This window comes from Parasteatoda tepidariorum, chromosome 2 (assembly GCF_043381705.1).
Source record: "Parasteatoda tepidariorum isolate YZ-2023 chromosome 2, CAS_Ptep_4.0, whole genome shotgun sequence".
NCBI lineage: Eukaryota > Metazoa > Arthropoda > Arachnida > Araneae > Theridiidae > Parasteatoda > Parasteatoda tepidariorum.
Genome location: NC_092205.1, coordinates 45,367,514 through 45,383,692, shown reverse-complemented (window position 1 = coordinate 45,383,692; position 16,179 = coordinate 45,367,514). Strand labels below are relative to the sequence as shown.

The window sequence follows — 16,179 nt, the reverse complement described above, 5'->3', positions numbered from 1 at the left end:
ATTCTTAATTAATTTAAAAAAATTTAAAAAAATTCATTATGTCCCATGTTTGTATATAAATCTTGAATATAATCACTTGTCTTGAATATAAATCACGAACATGGGTTAGAAAGAGTTTGAATATAAACGGTGGGAGAGGGAGTAATAAAAAAAATGAATTCTTGCATAAGCTCGATTTATTCTGTTTGAGTTTATTTAAAGATTCATTAATAAATATTAATCTCAAAAATAAATTTTCTCCATATTTAAATGCTCTTTAAAAAATGTTGCACGCGTCCTAAATTTTATAAATAACTAATCTACATAAAAGCTTGTATTTCAATTAGTTGGCGTTATGAAATTCCTAACAAAGCTTGTTCTTTTAAATTTATGCGTGACGATTGCAAATTTTACTGTAAAATTATACGATCATCATATTCCCAAGTTTCCAGTAACGAAGAATTTTGTAAATGAATCATTTTCTCAAATTATATAGTCGTTTTAATATATCTAGTCATTTTTATAGTTGAATAGTCATTTTTGATCAATAAAACTGTATAAAATGTCTCTCCCTTAAGTTATTTTATTTTCTTAATTGTGGCCGTAACTTGACACGGAATTAAAATAAAATTCGGTTAGATCACCAAAAATGTTGGTTTACATTATTAAATGTAAGAAGGGCAAAATACATAATATTATTTTCAACGATTTGATATTTTTTTTTTTCAATTAAAAATATTAGAAAAATTAAGCTCTTGAACAAAATGGCAGTCATGACGTAAATATTAAAATTAACTTTAAAATACATTTTTTTAAATTTTCCAGTCATTTCTGTAATTAGCTGCCATTTGAGGTGTTCTCAATTACGTTAATACATAATATTAAAAAATTGTTCAATCAAACAAGAATTGTAATTGTCTTGTTTGCTGTCCAAATCTGTTTATAACATTTTCAATGAATTCTGAGTCATCTTTGATTCTTTTCTTATGCACACTGAGCATGCTCAAACTTGGCAGATATCTAAGCTATATTTTTAAATTTCATTTAATAAAATNTTGAGAACATGCCCACATTTGTCCAAAAGGGCTCAAAGAATGTCTTTACGTGCAATTTGTTTTTACCAAAACATGATATTTTCACTGTCCTTATTAAAGAAGCAACAGAGCAGACACTTTGTGAATTTTTTGAAAAGAGTGAATCTCTTAAAACTGGTTTCATGTTGAAATAGGCGCGTCAAATTTTCTGAACATGCCCACATTTGTCCAAAAGGGCTCAAAGAATGTCTTTACGTGCAATTTGTTTTTACCAAAACATGATATTTTCACTGTCCTTATTAAAGAAGCAACAGAGCAGACACTTTGTGAATTTTTTGAAAAGAGTGAATCTCTTAAAACTGGTTTCATGTTGAAATAGGCGCGTCAAATTTTCTGAACATGCCCACATTTGTCCAAAAGGGCTCAAAGAATGTCTTTACGTGCAATTTGTTTTTACCAAAACATGATATTTTCACTGTCCTTATTAAAGAAGCAACAGAGCAGACACTTTGTGAATTTTTTGAAAAGAGTGAATCTCTTAAAACTGGTTTCATGTTGAAATAGGCGCGTCAAATTTTCTGAACATGCCCACATTTGTCCAAAAGGGCTCAAAGAATGTCTTTACGTGCAATTTGTTTTTACCAAAACATGATATTTTCACTGTCCTTATTAAAGAAGCAACAGAGCAGACACTTTGTGAATTTTTTGAAAAGAGTGAATCTCTTAAAACTGGTTTCATGTTGAAATAGGCGCGTCAAATTTTCTGAACATGCCCACATTTGTCCAAAAGGGCTCAAAGAATGTCTTTACGTGCAATTTGTTTTTACCAAAACATGATATTTTCACTGTCCTTATTAAAGAAGCAACAGAGCAGACACTTTGTGAATTTTTTGAAAAGAGTGAATCTCTTAAAACTGGTTTCATGTTGAAATAGGCGCGTCAAATTTTCTGAACATGCCCACATTTGTCCAAAAGGGCTCAAAGAATGTCTTTACGTGCAATTTGTTTTTACCAAAACATGATATTTTCACTGTCCTTATTAAAGAAGCAACAGAGCAGACACTTTGTGAATTTTTTGAAAAGAGTGAATCTCTTAAAACTGGTTTCATGTTGAAATAGGCGCGTCAAATTTTCTGAACATGCCCACATTTGTCCAAAAGGGCTCAAAGAATGTCTTTACGTGCAATTTGTTTTTACCAAAACATGATATTTTCACTGTCCTTATTAAAGAAGCAACAGAGCAGACACTTTGTGAATTTTTTGAAAAGAGTGAATCTCTTAAAACTGGTTTCATGTTGAAATAGGCGCGTCAAATTTTCTGAACATGCCCACATTTGTCCAAAAGGGCTCAAAGAATGTCTTTACGTGCAATTTGTTTTTACCAAAACATGATATTTTCACTGTCCTTATTAAAGAAGCAACAGAGCAGACACTTTGTGAATTTTTTGAAAAGAGTGAATCTCTTAAAACTGGTTTCATGTTGAAATAGGTGCGTCAAATTTTCTGAACATGCCCACATTTGTCCAAAAGTGCTCAAAGAATGTCATTACGTGAGATTTTTTTTTACTAAACATGATATTTTAACTGTCCTTATTAAAGAAGCAATAGAGCATACACTTTGTGAATTCTTTTATATTTTTCAAAAGAGCGATTCTCTTAAAACTTGCTTCGTGTTAAAATATGTCCGTCAAATTTTCTTTTAAATTGTCCTATTAACATAAATATTCTATTCTGAATAGCTCTATTATTAAAAATTACAAAATGCCCTAACCGTTTTAATCATACAAAATTTTATAAAACTTCTCCTTTGAAAAAAAATTTTCTATAATGGACAGGATCGTAAAATATGAAAATATTCCTAATTTCAATGTTCATTGTATTTTACGTCTCAAGAATATAATGGAAAAGGTGTATGTTGGTAATTACAGTTTTGAGTTTAAAGAATTGTTTACACTAATTGACCAATGTAATGGGATCAACCCTACATCTATACCCCACGAAAGGCTTATATCGGAAATATAGTTAAAAAATGTTTCCTGCGTGTTATGTTCCTAAAAAAATGCTGTTTCTAAAAAAATGCTTGTGCCGAGAAAAATGTTTTTCGTTTTCTCGTGAAAGATGAGTGGGGAAAAGAATGTTACCGGGCACGACCATATTTCCACTCATCCCAGCCATTAACTCTAACACTAACTAGACCTTGGATGTACAGTGCGCCAAAAAAAAAAAAAGGACCATCCTGGATAACTTTTGATCGGAATTGTCCTCACATTTGATAATTGATTAGTGCAGACGATATTTGTAGTAGTTCATTTATGTCGCACTAGGGCTGCATAATCGGCTATTGGCGACGGTCTGGGAAACATCCCGGATGATGATCCGAAGACATGCCATCACTATTTTGATCCTCAGCAAAGGGGATGGCACCCCTGCTTCGGTAGCCCAACGACCTGCACGCGAAGTCGAGCACTTTACGGTAGCACAGTTTAACGAGGACCAATACCGCACATCCTCGGTCCCTACGCTAACTGATCCAAGTGGTCACCCACCCGCACACTGACAGCAACCAGTGATGCTTGACTTCGGTGATCTGCTGGGAACCGTATCTAAAGATCCGTTCACTGCGGGACCAGAGAATATTTTAAGTTACGAAATCAGATACGAAAAAGTACTCTCTCTCTGAATAAACGACCCTTTTTTTCCCAACACATTCGGATTTTTGACCCATGAAATGTAAGAAGTAGCCGCAATATGGTCCTCTAGTTTAATCAAAGAAGAAGGAAAAAAAAAAAAAAAAAAACGAGAGAGAGAGACGACGCCCTTTGAAGAAAAATAATTTTTAAGAAATATAGTGCTTCATTTCTATCTGTCTTCGTTTCCTCAAAACTTTTTTTCTTTCTTTTTTTTTTTTTTGTAATTCATAATATTTGATATCCCCCTCTTTCTTTTTTAATTTTTTTTTCTATTAAATTGTATTACGAAGAACTTATTTACGAAATTTTTGTAATGACGAGAAAAATCCTTCATGATAAAATTGAAATTGATTAAAAACACCGTTTAAAAACCATAAAAAGTAAAATAACAGTAACATTTATGTCACTGTAATCTACAAAAAAAAAACTTATTCCAACTTGGAATCTACATAAATAACTGGATTACAAATAGGAAATTTCCGCATTCGTTTTCGGGATAAGGATTCTACGGGACAAAACTAAGCAACACATTTTATTATAATTTTTTTTTTCTATTACTTTAAATTCTTTACTTTACATTTTTGACCAAAAAATTTTTAATGTCAGGTTTCAAAAATATCTAAATATTTTTAAATTTGTCAGAAAAAAAAATTTTGTTTGTTTGTTTTGTATTAAATCTGTTACTGTAATGACAACTTTTCATCGATATTTCAAAAAAAAAAAAATATATATATATATATTATTCTTAATTAATTTAAAAATTAAAAAAAAAATTCATTATGCCCCTTGTTTGTATATAATTCTTGAATATAATCATTTGTCTTGAATATAAATCACGAATATGGGTTAGAAAGAGTTTGAATATAAACGGTGGGAGAGGGATTAATAAAAAAAATGAATTCTTGCATAAGCACGATTTATTCTGTTTGAGTATATTTAAAGATTCATTGATAAATATTAATCTCAAAAATAAGTTTTCGCCGTATTTAAATGCCCTTTAAAAACGACGCATGCGTTGCATGCGTCCTAAATTTTATAAATGACTAATCTACATAAAAGCTTGTATTTCAATTAGTTGGCGTTATGAAATTCCTGACAAAGCTTGTTCTCTTAAATTTATGCGTGACGATTGCAAATTTTACTGTAAAATTATACGATCATCATATTCCCAAGTTTCCAGTGACGAAGAATTTTGTAAGTGAATCATTTTCTCAAATGATGTAGTCATTTTAATATATTTAGTCATTTTTATAGTCGAATAGTCATTTTTGATCAGCAAAACTGTATAAAATGTCTCTACCCTATGTTATTTTATTTTCTTAATTGTGGTCGCAACTTGACACGGAATTAAAATACCATTCGGTTAGAGATCACCAAAAATGTTGGTTTATATTATTAAATGTATATAAGAAGGGCGAAATATATAATATTATTTTCAATGATTTGATATTTTTTTTTTCAATTAAAAACATTAGAAAAATTAAGCTCTTGAACAAAATGGTAGTCATAACGTAAATATTAAAATTAGCTTTAAAATGCATTTTAAAATTTTCCAGTCATTTCTGTAATTAGCTGCCATTTGAGTTGTTCTCAATTACGTTACTGTCCTATAGTAGATTAGTTAGACTTTAAAATATTGTTTTCAAAATTGTTATTGAAAAAAAAAACTTTAACAATATATGTATGCCTAATTTCTAGTTTTAACAGCGATAAATACCAACAAAATACCCACTGTATAGTATATCACTATATAGTTTTCTATGTTAAAACTAGTTTGTTTAAGGGGTCTTTTTTCGCCAAGTTTTGGGAACGTGGCCCTGAAAATATTAATCGTAAATTCTCATTTCCTGGATTGCTTACTGTTGCATTTTATAGAAAATTTTAACAGTTTTGATGTTTTTGAATTATCGTAAAAATGAAAATAGCGGTTGGAAACAAACTTCAACACAATACTTTAAAACAGCCAATCCGAAGTGATAAAGTCAATAGCAGATTAAATCAATTAGCAGATACTATGGCACCTTAGTCTCCAGACAGTGAAAATACGATTTAGTCTCAAAGCGTCGTCAGTGGTCGTCAGCCTTACCAGTAAAAAAAAAAAAAAAAAGAAAGAAAAAAAACGCTTTTACTAACGAATTTTTTTCTGAAAGGGAGACAGGTTCTTTTCAACAATTTCATTATACTATGCAGAGAAGGTAATATATTCGTTCAACCGTTCATCAAACCGACATGACAGTAACTCTGATAATCGCATAGTTTACAGTAAAGGTCAAGAACACTGTCTCGTACTTTTAAGAATAGATTATTGTATACTTTGACTCTTTCCAGCCATTTGTCATACATTAACCTTTAGAAAAGTTTTATCTCCTATCGGGATCAACTAAAAAGGATACATTATATTTTATTGTGTTGTTTCGTTTTATGGCGTTTGTAGGATTATAAAAGTCAATAAGTCTGGCAAAATGTACGGTTTTTAATTTTTTCAAGTTAGTACTGTTTTTTTCAATAATTTTTTTTATTTCTCTCTGTTTTTAATTGTAATTATAAACACTCATAAATTACTAATTTACACAGAAATAAAACAGGTGATGCTAATTAAGATGACATCGTAATAGTTGAAAAGACAGCCGTCAAAACTGTGAACTCTGGGTATTTTTATAAATGTTTGTATATTTCGCCATATTAATTTAAGAAATTTTAAAAAATATTTTACCTCGCAATTAAAAATTCAATTTAAGCAAATATATTTCCATTCAAAAAGAATTTTTTTTATTATTATTATTTAATTTAATGATGATAGAAAAATTGTTGAATTGTAAGTAGAAATTTCTACATTATTTTAAAACTATGAACTCTTAATTTACAAAATTAGAAATTTGCTCGAAATTGTTTGAATAGCTCTCGAGCAAATAAACTTTAAAAAATATGACTAATTTAAAGTCAAAATTTAAATTTTGTTTTGATACTATTCCTCAACTTTTTGAATTTCAACGTTATAAATTTTAAAAAAATGTGCTGCAATCCCAATGCATGACAGCATATTTTATCCATTCCATTTAAGAAAATATATTCTAAAAATCAGTATTTTATTTATTTTTTATTGAAGTTATACTTCTTATGCGACATCCAACAAGGTTGCGTTAAACGTTTAACGCTACATTTTTATTGGCCGGGAAATCACGTGGTAGGATCCAGTTTTCCCTCATTCATTTCCATATTGTTTTGGTTCTCACTAGCATAAAAATAATAAAAGTCATAAAAGTATTGTTTTTCTATAAATATTTTTTTAGTTTGTTTTGATACACATATAATTTAATAGGGTAGTATTTTTTATTTTCAAATTTAGTGGATAACAATTGTAAAAAATGAGTGAAAACAATCCCACGGACAATGCGACGGATTTAAGGTTATGTCAAGGTACGTCTCTTGTGAATATCAATTGATTGTTAGGTTTTCTCTTCTGAAATTACATTATGACGCATTCACATACATTATTAATACAAATACATTTTCCAGGGCGAGACGATGAGGCAACCACAAGCACTTCCACTGGTTCAAGAGGTTCGCGAGGGGAAAATGCACAATATTACCGTGATTACAGAGCACGGAAGCGAGTGGAGCAGGAAAAAGAGTCGTTGAATAGAACTAGTGATTCTTCTACGACTGCTGATTCTTCTACAATTAACGTCGCAGGTTGCGAAGTTTAACTTCTTCCGCGCGGAGGGACTCCACGCACTATTTTTTTAATTTATTTTTTCTTTTTGCAGTAGGTTGTTGAATAATTTCCGATTTTAGGATTTTGTCTACTTGATTGCTATATTCATAGTCTGAGTATCATCTTAATATGGAGGAGGAACCTTTGTCGAAAATGAAATTTTAAAAAAAAGTATAGACCTTAGGGACAGCATAATAACATTTAAGTAAGGAAAAGCGATGATTAGGTACAAAGTAATCAAATTGGTTTTCGTATTTTTCAATTCTGCCTTCTGCGCTAGTGATTCTAAAGATTCGAATCGATTATTAGATTTCAATAACTTTTTTTTCTCTTAAGGCTTTATTTCCGATCCGTAATTGATACTGGAATCTATATTTCTTTTCCAAAGCTGGGCTATACTTTTTTTTAATTAAATTTTGGAGAAGAATTTTAAAAATATCTGTGAATGATTTAATTAATGGGCGGCCATTAATAAATACTGACTGTTAGATAAATTACGAAATCGGATGCAAAAAATACTTCATCAAATTACGCATAACTATTTTTCCACGGATTCCGATAGTTGACACTCACTTTGAAGAGAGGGGAAATGAAAAATGTTGTACCAATCGCTAATATTTTGGTCAAAATACTGGCTTTTTGATATACTATATATATATACAATTTGAAGTTATAAATTTAGTATGCTTATGAAAATTGATCCAACATGGAGAGAATTACTCTGAGCTCCGTAGGAGGTCGAAGTTTCTTGTTAATTTATGTTTTTTTTTCTTTTTTTTCTTTTTTTTTAACCATTAAATGCCTTAATTTTTGATCACAAAGGTTGTTCACTTTTGATTCTACATAACCAAAAAAAGTCCCCTACACCCGAAAAAAAAAGAAAATTATAAATTTACAAAAGCAGTATGGTTGAAATGCACGCTAATAATAAATAAAAATGTGAAACACCCTTTTAACGCTACATTATCCAATTTGAACAAAACAGGTTCTAAACTCACGATCCTACATAATTTACTCATTGACTTTGTTAAGCATCCCAAAAGGAAGTTCTTTTTATAGGAATGTCGTAATACATTCTGTTACTCTTCAATATTGGATGAAAGATGCTCAGCAAGCAGTTCTGAAACTTTCTTAAGCTCAGTTAATCGTCTTTCTAGTATACAAAGCCCTGTTCGTGGCTAAAAATATTTTTAGTGTTTTCATGATCACGTTGTAGAATTTAGAAAAATGAATAATAATGCATTTTCAGAGTATTAGTTTTTCTATTGTTTGAGACTTTTGTCATAGCTGTGCAGGAATGCTAATGATGCCATGTCAAAGGGGACGGTAGAGAGGGTATTTAAATTTCTAATTTATTGATTCACTAATTGATGACTTTAAATTTTGTAATGATTCCCGCTTTTTTCGTTATATTTATACCTGCATGCGTTATACTCATTTATTATGTGTAGTAATAAGAAATACTTGATGCTAATCAATGCTACATAAAGTGACTTATTTGCTCTGATTAGTAAATAAATAAAAGTAATAAATTATTGTGGGGGAAAAATTAGTTTCGGTTAAAATTAATTAGCTCGTAGTTTAAAGTTTTAGTACATTTTATTTTAATTTGTCGTATTTCATATAAAATGGTTTTTGTATGCTTGAAAAAAGCTTTCTTCGTCCCATATGTATCATATGACCGTAAAAAAAAATAAGATTTTCAATTTTTTTGAACAATACAAGCACCAAACTTCTTTTGTGCTCGTATTTAAAAAATTGTTCATTTTTAAAAAAATAAGTTTCTTTAAAAAGTCGTTTTAATTTTTTTTTCTTTTTCCAATGTGAAAAAATTATACTTGATTAAGTTAAAAAGCTTAAGAGTTTTACCCTTTTTTGTTGCTGGTATTTATGTATTTTTAAATAAATCATGCTTTTCATTGACGTTTCGCATGAATCGACTATATATTGGAAATGATTATGTGGCGATGGTTATATTGTAATTCTCCAATTAGTACTAATGTGAAATACGTAATACGGGGCTATATGCTTGCATTTTATTACTTTCTAAAACTGTAAGTAAAAAAAAGAAAAGAAAAAAAAAAGAAGAAAGATATCAAGCGAAAATAAAAATACCCTATTTTATTAAAACTTTTTTAAATAAATAGTTTTACATTTATATTCCACTTTTACTATTATAGTTATTTTATTTATATTCTACTATTTACAACGTCATTTATACATTTATTTTTATTTGACGCAAATACATAAATGTTTCAAATCATGCACAAAACTCTGAAAGACACACTAACAAATTAATAAAACTTAAATCATTCTATTTTTCCTCGTTTTTCGTGCGTTCTTCCTTGTGTCTTTATGCTATTAGCTTGAGAAAAACACATTTATTAGTAATTCCTCCCATCGAAATAAAGATTAGATAACTCTATTCAGTATCATTTGGCAACAAGCTATTGGTCGAGGCCAACTTAATTACCACAGTCAAGAGATTTTCTCCGAAATTTATCACTCTCGAAGGGCCGTAAGAAATCTATTTCCACAGTATCTATCCTAAAACTACACAGAGACAGTATTCATGTAACTTTAATCTGTTCTAAATATACTAACATGGGTATCTTTGCACCTATATTAGCATATTTGCTGTCTTTTAAAACTACACCTATTACCATAACATCTGCAGTACCTATTACTAAATTTTTATGTTTCTCTCAAACGAAGTACTACCATTTCTCAGTTAATTTTGCTTTTTAGTACACAACTTTTAAAAAAAAAAATTCGTTTAGTACCTAGTACCAAAATTAATTAAGCATCATTGGCGTTAATTATAGTATGGCGATCTCTTACGTTTCTCTTAAGCAAATTAATGCCATCACCACGTTGATTTTCATTTCTTTTCAGTTATTTAATTTCGAATACTGTTTCTTTTAAATTATTTAGTTTTATAGAAACGCATTTTAATTTAAAATCATATCTAAATGAAATTTTTAAAAAAAAACTTGGCTACAGATAACTTCAGGAATACTAACTTGGTGACGTAGTCCACGAATGCTACCTCGTTAATTATTCATTGAATTTATCTGACATAGCAAATAAAAGATTAATAGAGATTAAAGTACGTCCAATAATTTTTTTTATCAAATGGAGCTATAATTAAGCTAGCAAATATCACTGATGTTATCATTAAAACATTTGAAAAATTGAATCTTCTGTAGTTAAATTTAGAACAATGACTAACGCTTAACCAATCAGAAAATTCTATTTCGTTTTTCCCTCATCCCGCTCGAGCTGTTCGTTGTCGAATGTTCTAACGTCAACAGTTATCTAGTTACCTTCCTCGTGTTTCGAACTATGAAAAATTTCATTGCTTTCGGTCAGTCTATAAAGGACACACAGAAAGACAGACAGGCATTCATTTATATGTATATATATAGAAGATAGACAAGTTTTCAACTCCTATTTAACCCCCCTTAGAGTTGGAATATCGAAAAAAATAAAAAGGTAAATAATCAATAACTCACTACTGAACAACACAACAGAATGATGCCCTTAACTGAAAGAAATGTACCACAACATTAAATAAAGCTAAGATATTTTGCGTTCATTTATAAATACTTTTTACCCTTCTCGGTGGCTTTACGTTATTAGATGAAATAAAACGCGTTTTTAATAATTTATCCCATTAAAATAAAGATTAACTGTATTTAATATCATTTGGCATGATGCTCATGCTTGAGGCCAACTCACGATAGTGAAAATTTACCAAAATGCCGCTATTTTCTTCTGTTTTTATCCATTTCAAAGGGGCCGTATGATGCAGTTGTAATAGGTACCAAATAAACTAAACTAATATCTTGTGCCTATATTAGTATATTTAGTACCTATTAAAACTGGATCAATTACTATAATACCAGTGGTGCCTGTAACCAAAATTAGTTAAGCATAATTGGCGTCAAAAATATTATAGCGATTTTTTACGTTTGTCTTAAATGGATCAGTAAAATTTTTCCATGAATTTTTATTTTATACTTCATAGCTAAACTTTTTTTTCAATTAATACCAATTATCAAAATTAATTCAGCATCATTTGTGAGAAAAAATAGTATGTTTTTTTTATTTTCTTATTTTTCTCCTAAACAAATCAGTACAAGTGATGGTGATTAACGAGAGCAGCTGCAGAGCTTCCTTAGTTGTATTAGTTGAAAAAATGTTCCATGAAAATAAGAATTAACTAATTTTTTTGGCGGTCTTAAAAACATAAAAGGAATTTTGAAGTGACATGTGATAAGATCAATGATGAAAGGATAGCGAAATGTACAGTGTGCGAAACTTTTTGATGAAATGATTCGATTTTACTTACAAAAATACATTCTTAATTATTCATGGGCATAATCTCAAATATTTGTGCAGACGATATTTAAAATTAAGAACTCAGACACAAAAACGTACTTTTTCTGAATTAACACTCCTTTTTTTCTACAAATATCTATTTTTGATCCTCAAAATATGGGGGAGGGACTAGCTGCAATCAGAAAAATCTAGTCTCAAATGTTTATGTAGGAGAAGGCTTGTACCCGTTATTGATGTTAATTTCACTTATTGGGTATTTCATCTTATTTCTGGAATTAATGATGTGAATCAACAATTTTTGCACATAATTTTATAACTCCTTTAGCTAATGATAATTCTATGAAAACAGAAGTTTTCTTATTTTTAATTAATTATTTTTACAAGTGGCAAAAAAGTTTTTGAATTATTAAGGTTTGTAAAATTTTACATTATTCTTAACTATTTAATTTTAATTGACAAAATACAATTTTAAATGACAATCCAATTCTAAATTTAATTTTAAACGAAAAGTTATAACTGAGTCATTAAATAGTTCCTAAAAAAATAAAATTAAAAAAAAAAAGACTTTTTTTAATCCCCAAATTTAAAGTTCAAAGTTATGACAAAATCTAAAGTAATATCTGAATCAATTGAAATTAAAAAGGAAAAAAGAAAAAAACACTATTTAGCGTAAAAAAAAGAAATTGACTTTATCGGGATCAAACTTTTAATTGCTCTCTTGCCTAAACAACTTGGACCATGTAATCCAGATTGCAGCATTCCCGAGAGTCCCATATCCGTCCAAAACAAAAAGAGGGGAAAAACGGTATGTTTATTCAGAGAAAGCGTGTTTTTGCGTCTGATTTCAAAGTCTATCCGTCTGCGTATAATAATTAGTAAATTTAAGTTAGCACCTGAAACCTTTAAAATTGACAATCCGACAACTAGATCAAAATTAATTAACTTCCGTTTTTCATTTTGTGCACTGTATATTTCCATTTGGTATAATTTTTTGTATAAGGAAAACGTTCAAGGCCTAGTAAGCCTGTAGATAATTAGGTCCTGTTATAGCGCAAAATTAACGATTGCTACTTACCACAGGACTATTAAATGCAACAAAAATGTTTAAAAAAGTATCTCATCTGACGAATGGATCATTCCTTGACATTTAAGATCTTCACTTACAAACCAATGTGAGCTAGAGTTATAGAGGTAGGCCTAAGATCAGATAGCATGACTGTGTTGAAGAAAATTTTAAAATCCTGAGAATTACTAACTGAAGAACAATCGCAAAGAAAACAATAGAATGGAGGAAAGTTCTAGGGAAGGCTTTGGCCTACAAAGAGCTGTGTCACGCCAACAGAAGAAGATTGAAAAAATTGCTTGCATATCGCCCCTTTTTTCGTTGAAATCACCCCATGTACATTTTATTATAATTTTTTTTAATAAATATGAAATTAATATGAATATTTTACAATATTAGAAAACTATTTCACACTTATTTCTTAAAATGATTCTTCATTTTATAAATAAATTTTGTAATGTTAACCAAATTTTGAGAAATGCCTCAAAATAAAAATAAATATTAGTAGTTTCTTCAATCGCTTAAAATGTTCACTTTTTTTTGCAAAAGTAGACAAAATTTTAAAAAATTAGCCATTGTCAAAGCACTGTCCAGAAGCAAAATTGTATAATTTTGCTCTATAAGTCCAGATTGTACCAGCCTATGACTGACTAGAGATCACTTATGGACCTATTGATACTCAAACATTTATCTTTGTCTTTCATTGAAATACTTGCACCCTCATGTTATTTATTTATTTATTTTTTCCCATCACCTTTTCCCATTCGGGTCATTTCTCAAGATATCACCTGTGACTAACTATCAGATAAATTGGCCGAGAAGTTACTGGACTAGATAGATGATACTGTTATCTCCCCACTCATAGTCGATAACAGAAAATATTTTGTGGAGAAATCCTGGCTATTGTTAATGTTAGTTGACCTCAACCTCTCGAAAAGAAACATTCCACACAGGTTTGTAAATGTTTGAATAAGTATTATTTTAAATTACAGTTGCTACTATTCTATTGACTCAAATATGAAGCTGAAAAAACTTTTCCAATTAAATAACAGTTCGTGAAAAGCAATTGTGATATATATTTTATCGATGTAGTCTTTCGGCCTAAAATTTTGTAGTTAATACGGCCCGTTTAATACTGGTGCGTAAAGAGTTAAAGAGCAAATATTTATAAATTATTTTAAAAAATGGCAGTCCAAAGACAAATGAAAAAATACTTACCTATGTTTTATTCAAAATGTGTTCGACCGATTTGGAAGTTGACTAAAATATCTAATAAATTGGCGGAGTAGTTTTGAATTAATTGCTTTAATTAATTTAATTAATTTTCTAATACTTTTTAATTTACACTCACACTTAAAATAGTTTTCAAACATTTGTTGTTTTGTTTAAAAGAGTTTGACAAAAAATAAGATAATTTAAGAGCAATAGAAAGTTTAATTTTAAGCTGTCAGACAAGTAAAATGGCAAAATATTAAATTCAAGTAGAGATATGATTTTTTAATAAATTTTTCAAAGTTAAGTCTTAAACGACACATTAAAAGTCATAATTTTAAGCACGTATACATAAAGTAAATATAAGAGAAAGATTTTCAAAACTGAGAACAATAAGTAGATTTTTATTTGATTTCATTAATTGGAATAAAATTTAAAACAATGGAAATGTTTACAATTTTGTATTTTACGAAAAATCCTCAAATATTACCAATGATTTTTTATCGATGTCAGTGATGTTACCATATAAATATTTTGTACAAAAAAAGTAATGCTGCTGTACACTAATTAATTCTACCCTTTATAAATTTCCATACAACACGATATGCTCATATTTATTCGACTAAGTCGTAAATATCTAGCCTTTTTTGAATAATTCATAATCTAATCTTGGAATATGGTAATAATTAAATTACTTTAACTAGCGCATAAATAATTATTCTATTCATAATTTTTCCCCATCATGTTATGGTGCTTACAATTAGTTTTTTTTTTTTTTTTTTTTAAAAAAGAACTGTTTAAGATATTTCTCTATAAAAACTTCTATGTTTTTTTTTTATTTATTTATTTTTTTTTTGATTTTTTGCGATTGCAAATTGAGTGATAAAAGAATTTTTACTATGAAAATAATCACTTGTTTGAAAGAGAGTGAAAACGATTTAAATTTTGCAAATTCTGAGGTCAATGTTCGATAGCTATTTTAATTGAGGAGGAAAAAAATTATTTAGACTATTCAGACGTCAAAAAAAGCAAAAGAAAAAAAAAGCAAAAAAAAAAAAAAAAGCTCTATATAGTGAATTAGAAGGAAAATGGTTGCGATAAAAACTTGTCACCATAATAATAGTCTCTCAAATAAAATATTTAAGCGTTTAACATTCAAATCAGGCAACAAGGAATTGAGAAAACATTATTAATTAAAAGCTAAAAAAGTGAATTATCATTTAAGGACTTTTTCTCAACAAAAAAAAAGTAATTAAACTTTCATAATAAACTAAGTAAGGAGTGGTGAATTAGTGTTAACAGTGATTGTACACTGTGAAAAAAAATATGTATACGAATTTTTTAAAAATCAATTTCTCAGTAAATATTCGACCGATGCGCTCAAATTTTGAATTTTACCCTGTAAAATTGCATTCTTTAAAATTATGCAAGAAATTTTTTACTTAACAATTCAAAATGTTTTCAACTGTAATTAAATAAAATAATAAAAAATGTAAAATATTTACTAAAAGTTTTTATTTTTTGCATGGAATTAACTTTAGATAAACGAATTTTGAAATCATGAGCAAAATTTTTTAAATTCGCTTAAAAAAAAAATCGAGATATGGCCAAATACGCTAAAAATGAAATTAACATTAAGGGGTCCAAACGTTGAATGAACCGCTCTCCTGACCAAACTATCAGGACTATAATGAAGCTACCCTTTATATTTTGGAGGTCAAAAATCCGAAATCATCAAAGAAAAGGTATGTTTATTCAGAGGAAGTACGTTTTTGTGTTTGATTTCGTAACTTAAAATATCGTCTTAATTAGCATATTTGAGGTAACCCCCTCAAACCATTACGATTGAGTCCCAGTATTTGAAAATCTGATCATTATATCAAAATTATTTAGGGTGTTTCGCTTATTTTTTTGGGCACTGTACAGTTGATTGTGAAACAAAATCGTTTTTTCCCCCTTTAAAAAAACAATGTATCATTACAATCCTGATGAAATAATAAGCCATATTTTGAATAGTTTCTGCCTGTTAATATGAATTACTTTGTTTTTTGTTACAATTTTTGAACCTGTTAACTCTGGTTAAATTATTTCTTACTTTTATGTCTCCATTGATGACGTGAATGGGGATGCCCACTCTGAAAG

General features: G+C 29.0%; 1 protein-coding gene across 1 annotated transcript in view; it reads left to right on the top strand.

Moving 5' to 3' along the window:
* The first annotated feature begins 13,606 nt into the window (after nucleotides 1–13,606).
* LOC107440496 (carbamoyl-phosphate synthetase 2, aspartate transcarbamylase, and dihydroorotase rudimentary) overlaps nucleotides 13,607–16,179 on the top strand; it is a 64,827-nt gene continuing 62,254 nt past the window's right edge. The window contains exon 1 of the mRNA XM_043042641.2: nucleotides 13,607–13,778. The gene's annotated coding sequence lies outside the window, so the exon portion shown is untranslated. The remainder of the gene's footprint in view (nucleotides 13,779–16,179) is intronic.